Source organism: Lycium ferocissimum, unplaced genomic scaffold (assembly GCF_029784015.1).
Source record: "Lycium ferocissimum isolate CSIRO_LF1 unplaced genomic scaffold, AGI_CSIRO_Lferr_CH_V1 ctg10964, whole genome shotgun sequence".
NCBI lineage: Eukaryota > Viridiplantae > Streptophyta > Magnoliopsida > Solanales > Solanaceae > Lycium > Lycium ferocissimum.
This window is the reverse complement of record NW_026713580.1, coordinates 12,500-21,474: the sequence shown is the minus strand read 5'-3', so window position 1 is coordinate 21,474 and position 8,975 is coordinate 12,500. Positions and strand designations below refer to the sequence as shown.

Below are 8,975 nucleotides of genomic sequence, written 5' to 3'. Positions count from 1 at the left end.
CTAATAATGACACACCACCATTAATCTAGCAATTAATTGCAAATATTCCTAAAGCAAAACTAAGTAATAGATATGAAACTAGAAATAAACACATAGCAGCCGTTAAAAATTAATTTAAGCATCTAGACAATTAATGCTAGACCAAACAAATATTAACATGACTATATTAAGCATGCAAAACTCTGAAGATTTGAAACTGGAGATATTCCTAAGCGCAGCCTTTCTTAAGCGCAGCCTTGAATCAAGATCTGAAAAGCGGAGATCTTCCTACTCCTCACCCCTCAAAACTCAGCCACAAATGAAAAGAATTAAATTTTAAAACCAGAAAACTCAATAAATTAGAGGTTCCAGCAGAAATTGCTAGATCCCTAGGTATATTGAGTCTTTTTCACTCTGATTTCAGACTTTTGTGTGTGTATTGTGAACAGGGGGTTCTTTATATAGAACCCCAAAATCTAAAAACCCTAGTCCAAATTCGATGTGGGACCTGGGGTCTTTGGGGGGAATTCTCTTGAATTCCCGTGGAATGGTCAATAACCAATAGAAAATGCGAATTCAAATTAGTATGAGACAAATTATATTAAGAGCTTTCGTCCTTGAGAGTAGAAAAAGCAAAAGGAGAGAGATAAGGGTTTTAGCTTCATCTACGGTTGATATGCGATGATTAAGAAGAGAGAGGCAAGAGTATTAATTGCTTTTGCCCAAAACGGTCATGCAACACTGTTACAAAGCTGGCACGCCTGAAAATTTGCCAATTCCGGGAACTATGACATGAGACAGAGAGAGCGTATAAGAGCAGCTCCTAGGGTTTCTCTCGAAACCCAGAGACATTGAAGGTCGTTTGGTTGTGTTTTGTAGATTAAAGGGGTCGTTTGAGGTTTTGGCCCGGGTCCAGCCATTCGGGCTGGGCTCGGTCTAAACTTAAAAGAAAAAAAAGAGGCCTGATATCCCTATATATGTGTGGTACACATGTATATACATGTATACAAGTGTATTTTCATGTATACATGCGCATATGGGGAGGGGTAAAGTGTGTCAATTTAACAAATAGGCAAAATTAAAAGCTTGGCCATTAATTAATGTTTCAATTATGGCCAAATTCAAACTAATTAACCAATTAAACACTTTTAACAATACTGCCACATGCATAAAAGGGCAATTTTGCAAATAAGCCTTAATTGACCTAAATCATGTAATTGGTTATTTCAATTACGACCATAGTTGACAAATAATTGATTATTTCAATTGTAGCCGCAATTAATCATATAGCAAATAATTTACCAATATAACCACAATTAAGCATCTAATTAATTATAATTAATTTTTGAATTGTGAATGTACCTATGATTATGCAAAATTAAAAATTGAGAGGTGAAATAATTTTTTATTTAATTAATCAAATTTCCTTGAATTAAAAGGAGTAAAATATTTTCCAATTTGACCTTTGATAATTTAAGCAATTAATCAAGTAATTGTTTTTGAGTTATTTTTTATTAAATTGGACAAATACCTCAATATTAATGATAAATATGTAAATTATTTTTAAATGACTTACAATATATATTTGAAGCTATTTTTCCAAATGAAATGGCAAAACATTTTTTTGTAAGATCATTTGATTTATAAAAATACATATTTTGCTCCGTTTGAGATTCAGGAACTCCGGATAATTAAATAAGATTATTCAAGGTAAAAAAATAGGTGTCAACAAATATTTTATGCATGCAGAACGAGCTACTGATCCCCTGAATGTCGGCTATAGTCCAGCCAATAGCTCTTATTTTATCACCGAGCACTCACAAAACACGTTCAACCTGCACATCAGACAAAAAAGAAGAGAGGATCACAGGCAATGTGTTATCAGTGCCCAAATAAGCATATCAAAGATGATAAGGTAGAGGTTTAATTTCAAGAGCCGGAGCCTTCTTAATGGAGGGTTTTGGCTTCTTCCGCATGTCCGGCCTTTCGAGCTCTTCGAATGGCTTATTTCCTTGCACATATGCACAAGCAGTGTCAAGGATGATAAGTCACTCCTCAACTTCTTCATCACCCTCTATCTCCTCACTATAGACCAGTGCCCTCTCAAAAGTTTCCTTGGAAGACACAAAATAATCAAGCTATGCACTTTTCAACTCAGGCTCCACAATGGTTATCACTTTTAGCTCTTCATAGTGGGGAGGCAATTTAGCTCAGAACACGTCAAAAGTTGCCTCTTGCACACCCACCATCATGGATATCTTACCTTCTTTGATTCGGATAATAGCATCAGCAGTAGCTGAAAATCCCATCCCACGAATGAGAGGCACTTGCTTGTCAGCTTCACAGTCAAGAATGATGAAATTAACTGGAAGAATGAAGGACCCCACTTTCACTAAAACATCTTCAATTATGCCATTCGGATTGCCAAAGATCTGTTAGCAAGCTCCAATGTCACAGTGGTTCGTCTTGGCTCACCCAAACCCAATGTTTTGAACACAGAGTAGGCGTCGAATTGGTACTAGCACACAAGTCACATAATGCTCGCCCAACCTCGACGTTCTCAATAGTGACGGAGATAGTGAAATTACCCAGGTCCTTCAGTTTAGGAGGAATTTTACTCCTCACTCTAGAACTGCACTCTTCAGTAAGTGTTACAGCCTCGAACTCTATCAGACATCTTTTGTTCGTAACGTCTTTGATGTATTTATCTTCAGAACCTCTTACTAGAGATCCACCAAAGGGATGTTGATATGTACCTGTTTCAAGATCTCAACAAATTTCTTGCAAGCTGAATTTGCCTTCTGCTTCTGTAGTCTTTGCGGGAATGGTGGTGGTGGCCTACACGCCACTACTTCTGACTGTTCTGCAATATTATCAGCACTCTTCTGTTTGGTCTTTGTCCTCTTAGCAGGAATCAACTTAGCATTCACCTTCTTGTTCTTTTGAGGAACTTCTCCCAATTGTCTTCCATTCCTCAAAGAGACAGCATGAAGTTATTCTTTTTTATTTTTTTAGGTATTTCTTGGAAGAGCACCCTGTGGTCTGATAGTTTGAGAAACTGCCATCTGGCCTATCTGACGTTCTAGCTCATGATGGATTTCTGCATCTCATCAATCACCTGTTGCTGCTGCGAAGCCTTTTGCTGGTTCTGAGACATCCATTGCTTCATTATTTCCTCCAAAGAGCTACTCACCTTCTTCCTTTGAGCCTTTTGATAGTTGTTCTGGTAATTTGAATTGTATTTGCTTCGAAATGATTTCCACCACCCCGATTTCGGTGTCCCATATAGTATACAGATTCTAGGTTTCCAGGATTCAAAGGACAATTTGCGAATAGATGATCTCTACCACAATCATCATAATGTGCTTGCAATTGATGAACTTGCTGCCCCTAATTCCCAAACGGAACATTGGTCAACCTGTTAACAACATGAAAGAGTTGACCAAGGTCTCTTCGAATAGCAATAATATCATCTACTTGAAGCACTCCAGCAGCTTTCTGTGTTACCCCTGAGTGACTTGGTTCTGAGTACTCCTGACTACCTTCAGACATTGGATCCAGAAGAGCTTCTATCTCATCATATGTTTTGGTCAAAATCTGGCCTTTGAGGTGAAGCATTCAATATTGCTCTAGAGTCATGCCTCAGCCCCTTCACAAAGTAGTGTCCGATGATTTCCTTTGGTTGTATGTGATGTGGACAGTCTCTTAAGTAGCCCTTGTACCTCTCCCGTGCTTGTGGCAGAGATTCAGAATCTTTCTGAGTGAAATTAGTAATTTTCTCTCTTAGCTCCTTCATCATCCTGGATGAGAAGAATTTTTCGATGAACTTGCTTGACAAAATTTTCCAAGAGGTAATAGATCCGGCAGGTAGATTCTGTAGGCACACCCTTGCTTCGCCAATCAATGAGAACGAAAACAATGCGATCTTTACATAGTCGTCAGAGACATCCTTATAGTGAAATTCTCGCTCAGCTCGATGAATGTCATCAAGTGCTTATGTGGGTCTTTATGAGGTTTACCCTGGTAGTGACACGTATTCTGCACCAGCCGCATTGTTCCTTCTTTCAGCACAAAGTTTCCATCGATATCAGGCTTGACAATAGCCTTAGCAGTATTCGCTAGACTGGGTCTAGTGAAATTGTACACTGGAACTCGGTCTTGTTGTGCCATCTAAGCAACTCTTTCAACTATCCAATTTTTGACTTCGTTGTTGTCAACTAAAGTAAGAGCATGCCGGTTTCCTGCTAGCTTTGTCTGTTTGTGTAAAGTTCTTTCAATTTCTGGGTCAAAGATAGCTAATGCTGTTCCTTGACTTCAAATGTCTGGCATAAACGAGAGAAATCACTTGAGGATCACAAGTAGACCAAAGAAACAGAGTTAAAACTTGCATAGAGAAATAAAATTCAAACCAGAAAAATAGTAAATTTTTCTAAGTCCCCGACAATGACGCCAAAAAGTTGTTGCTCCCAAACACACATGCAAGTATACACGGCCGTTCATCCAGATATCATACCCACAAAGACTTATACTTTCTACTATTTAACTATTTCAAATTCCTTTGTAACAAACGGGTCGTTATGTGCCTTTTGACCATTTTGCCCCTGTTGATCAATTCCCAAGATTATAAAGTGTTTCTAGTGAAAACTAAAGGATTAAGAATCCTTAAGTGAAAGCATTTGACCTATAGTTAACTTTTGGGTAAACGAACCTTTTTCAAATTTTCGTTAATTTCATGAGGTTCGGAGGGTCGATTATGACTTGGTGGGATGGATGGTTAAATTCTCGAGGTGTTTGGTTACGTTTTGGGTACTTGATTGGAAAGTTGATTTTATCTTTTTGGGGGTTGACTTGGTAAATTAGACTTCCGTTGGAAAATTAGAGGCCACGGGTAAGTTCGGAGCATGTTTTTATGTGTGTGTGAATATCTAGTTTGTGTACGAGGGGCCTCGGATTAATGTTAGGATTTCGGTGTGACCGCCACGAAAAAATTAGACTCACGAAAAAATAGATTTTGCTGGTTCTGGTGTGACCGCCACGGCGGGCTTAGTGCCGCTTTAGTGGGACCGCCATGGTAGGGTGTTGACTGCTATAGCAGTGGCATGGACTTTTTTTGATTGCGTCGTTAAGGAGTTTTGGCCGCCATAGCGGGACCGCTATGGCACAGTCCTGGCCGCCACAGTGAGGGATGGCCTTTAATGATTTTCGCTATAGCGGAAGGCCTAACTACTAAGTCGGGATTGCCACGGTGATCCCGGTGACCGCTGTAGTGGATCAACGGGACCAAAAACTCATTTTATATTCCTAAGTTCCAACCATTAGTCCAACACTTCTAAAACCTAATTCTAAGAGCTTAGGGAGGTGAATATTGAAGAAACTTGGTAGTATCATCTTTGGGGGTAAGTTCCAACCCATTATCTTGCTTATTTACCTTTGTTCTTTGCGTTTCTTTGGTGGTTTAAGGTCCTAGAGTGGTGGGTGGTGAGACCTAGGTTCCTAATCATGAAACCCTTAGTATAAATTGATTATTGTTCATTAACTTATTGTTTATATCATCTAGAAGTGTAGATTTACATATTCTAGGGTTTTATTGCTTGATACTCCAAGAATCTAATTATGATACTTAGGGTTTCTACGACCCAACTCGTCGTGATGGTATCCACACTAACACCCTGGTGGGCAAACCATCCCCTTAACCAAATTCTCATTCATTTAACCCATTTATAAATCAATAACAAGAATAAAATCATAAAACTATCTAGTCATGCCATTATAAAATAAAAGTGCGGAATTCTAAACTATTACAACCCTAAAGATCCGAAAGTCATCGTACAAGGACTCTAAAATATAAAGCTGCCTAAAGAATAAATAACTGTCTGAAATAGCATAAGTGTCTAGAAATGAGATAGACATCAATAAGGAAAGATCTTTAGGCGACATGGCATGGATAAGAGCTCACCCTCTGATCTGAATGGAAAATGTCCTCAGGCTAAATGTGAGGTCTGGACGAAGTCTCTAGCACACAATCTGCACTAAAAAAGGGTGCAGTAAGGTAGTATCCGTACAAACACTATGTACCGGCAGTAACATAGGCCGACTAAGATAAGTATCATGCATACGTTCATAAAATCAACAAAATAGGAAGATAGGGACAACAACACAACAATCAAATAGTATCAACAAAAAATCATCTGCTAATCACAAAAATAAGGTAAGACCCAATGTAATGAAATGAAACCAATGATAGTATCTCAAACGTACACATATGCTAAAGGCATTTTTATCACAATATTCATGACCTGCAAGGGACCCATGGTGTCCATGTACCACTCGCTCCGGAACTGACCTCGGATCACTAGCCCATAACTAGGCCACATCCTCACCCCCTGTCAAATGTGCCTGAAACTAGCCACAGTCTCACCCCCTATCAAATGTGCCTTATATATATATCAAATGCGCCTTATATATATATATATATATATATATATATATATATATATAATGAATCTCAACATACTTTCAGTTCAACACTCAATATGAAACATGATCAGTCAATAATTTCAATGTAAAGGAATACAGGGCACCATGGCACAAGTCACAACAAGGCACTGATAAATCAACTCAACAACAAAGATAAATGCATAAGTTATCTCAATAAATAAGAGTATATATGTCAACTCCTTCCTTCCCATATCACAACAAATGCACCTCAAGTTTTAGTACATAGAGTAATGGTGACAAGCCCACATAATTAGCAATCATACCAACCTAACTAAAATCCAACCAGACGTCATGTCCGAAGACCTAATCATGCTTTCTCCATTCAATTCTACTACATATACAATTAACTAATCAAAGTCTAACTCAAGTAAATCATAACCTACCTCAGATGCAGAACTGGAACAATGCAAGCCACTCCGCTAGATCTTTCCCATTCGGAACGCTCAAAGTCTAGCAATATAACGCTACGTAAGCAATAGACCATCTAATCAACATAGAAACCAACATTAGGAAAGAATACCCCAAACCACCCATAACCATTCAAATGGGCGAAACCAGCATTTAAGGGTGGATTTATCCTACCCTTAGTCCTAACAATCGTAATCCTCCAATTTAAAGGTCCCTAATCAATTTAACCCTTTCAAATTAGATTTTAGGCAAAAATCTCCATTTTGGGTGGAACCCTAAGTCTCAATATATAATTCTTATAATAATTAAGCAATTCCCATCCTCGAAAGTGGTAACCTACACTTCTAGATGATAGAGTAGTGATAAAATCAACAATCCACAATTTGTCCAGGGGTTTACTGATTCTAGGGTTCTAGGACTTTCATCCACCATTAAAGAACCTTAATCTAGTCATGGAGCTTGAAGGAGGAATAGAAGTAAACAAGATGATAGCTAGAACATACCTTCAAAGAATAATCCACCAAGGCATTAGAATAATCGCCCTTTTCTCTCTTGGAAACTATTTTTGGAGTTATGTGACTAATGGCTCGTACTTAGCAATATAAAAATAGGTTTCTGCCTCCCGTCGGTCGCTGCAGCAGTCACTAGGTGCGCTATAGCGGTCCTGCTGTAGCGGCCAATACCTCCGCTATGGCGGATTTCATTAATTGCCACTACTCGCCATAGTGGTCAAGACCGGGCTGTAGCAGGTGGTGGTCCACCACCTGCTATGGCAGACTCCCCCCTAAATCCTAATTTTTATGGTGGCGGCTCCAATGCAGCAGCCCCGTGCCCGCTCAGGCGATCGCACTAGAACCAGAATCCTCTATTTTTTCACCAAGTTTGTCCCAAAATTCCGACATCAATTTGAGGCCCCATATACACAAACCAGATATGCACACGTATGTAAAAACACCATACGAACTCACCCGTGGCATCGAAATTCCCAACGGAGGTCTAATTTACTATGTCAGCCCCCAACGAAATAAAATAAGTTATCAAACAAGCGCACAAAATATAATGAAATGCCTTCATTTTAGAATTCTAAATCTTTAAGTTTTTACTAGATTCACTGCTAGTCTCAGAATTGAACCGGCAGGGGTAAAATGGTTAAAATGCACATAACGACCTAGCGGGTCGTTACAGTTTCACCCAAATTTGGGAGTTTTGACTAATTGATGAAATTGAAGGATTATGATTGTTGGGACTATGAGTAAGGTAATTTCACCCTTAATTTCCAGTTTTTCCCTCGTGACATCATTAGGGGAATTTTAGATATTTTGAGTAATCTTTCCTGAATTGATTTCTTGTTCGATTAGTTGGCTGTCATGGTCATTTACTTACTTACGATGTCATTTGCTAGACTACCATCATTCTGAGGTATTTCAAAAATAGAAGACTCGTATGGAGTAGTTCGTGGCTCTTGTTCTGCATTCGAGGTAGGTTACGGCTTACCTTAGTTAAACTTTCATTAGTAAAACATATATATTGTGTCTAATGGATGGGAAAAAGCATGATTAGGTCTTTGGACATGATGTCTGGTTGGATATTACCTAGGATGGTATGACTTTTGACTATGTTGGCTTATCGCCGTTATTTACGCATTGTAATAGTGTATTTGTATTCGTATTGTGGTGATCTGCGATGGTATTCTATTAGGTTGGTTGATCGTGGCTTGTTTCCCTATTATTGTGATTAGGCTTATTGCCTTAATTTCTGTGTTGTGATACGTGTTGCACTCATTTCTCTCTTGTGTGTCATTTATCATCGGAGAAAGGAAGGATAACGAGATTAGGCCTGAATCGTGCTGTATGATTATGATGATATCATGCATGGCATACATTCTCATTTCACATGTATATTGATATCAACTTATGACTTGGTACTGATGATGATACATGAGAAAATGGAGCACTTTGGTGACATAAGACTTCATCGTGAGGTGTACTTGTTGTATTTGGAAGTAAAGGATGTCATAGACTCTTTATGTTGATTGAGATGGTTTGTATGATTCATTCCACGGTTGAGATGATTTATCTAAGTCCTGATAT

The 8,975-nt window shown here is 38.6% G+C and overlaps 1 non-coding gene across 1 annotated transcript; it reads left to right on the top strand.

Moving 5' to 3' along the window:
• Positions 1-3,663: 3,663 nt before the first annotated feature.
• On the top strand, positions 3,664-3,769 carry LOC132041619 (small nucleolar RNA R71). Its single transcript, XR_009411175.1, has one exon. It is a non-coding gene; the product is annotated as a small nucleolar RNA R71 (small nucleolar RNA).
• The last annotated feature ends 5,206 nt before the right edge of the window (positions 3,770-8,975 follow it).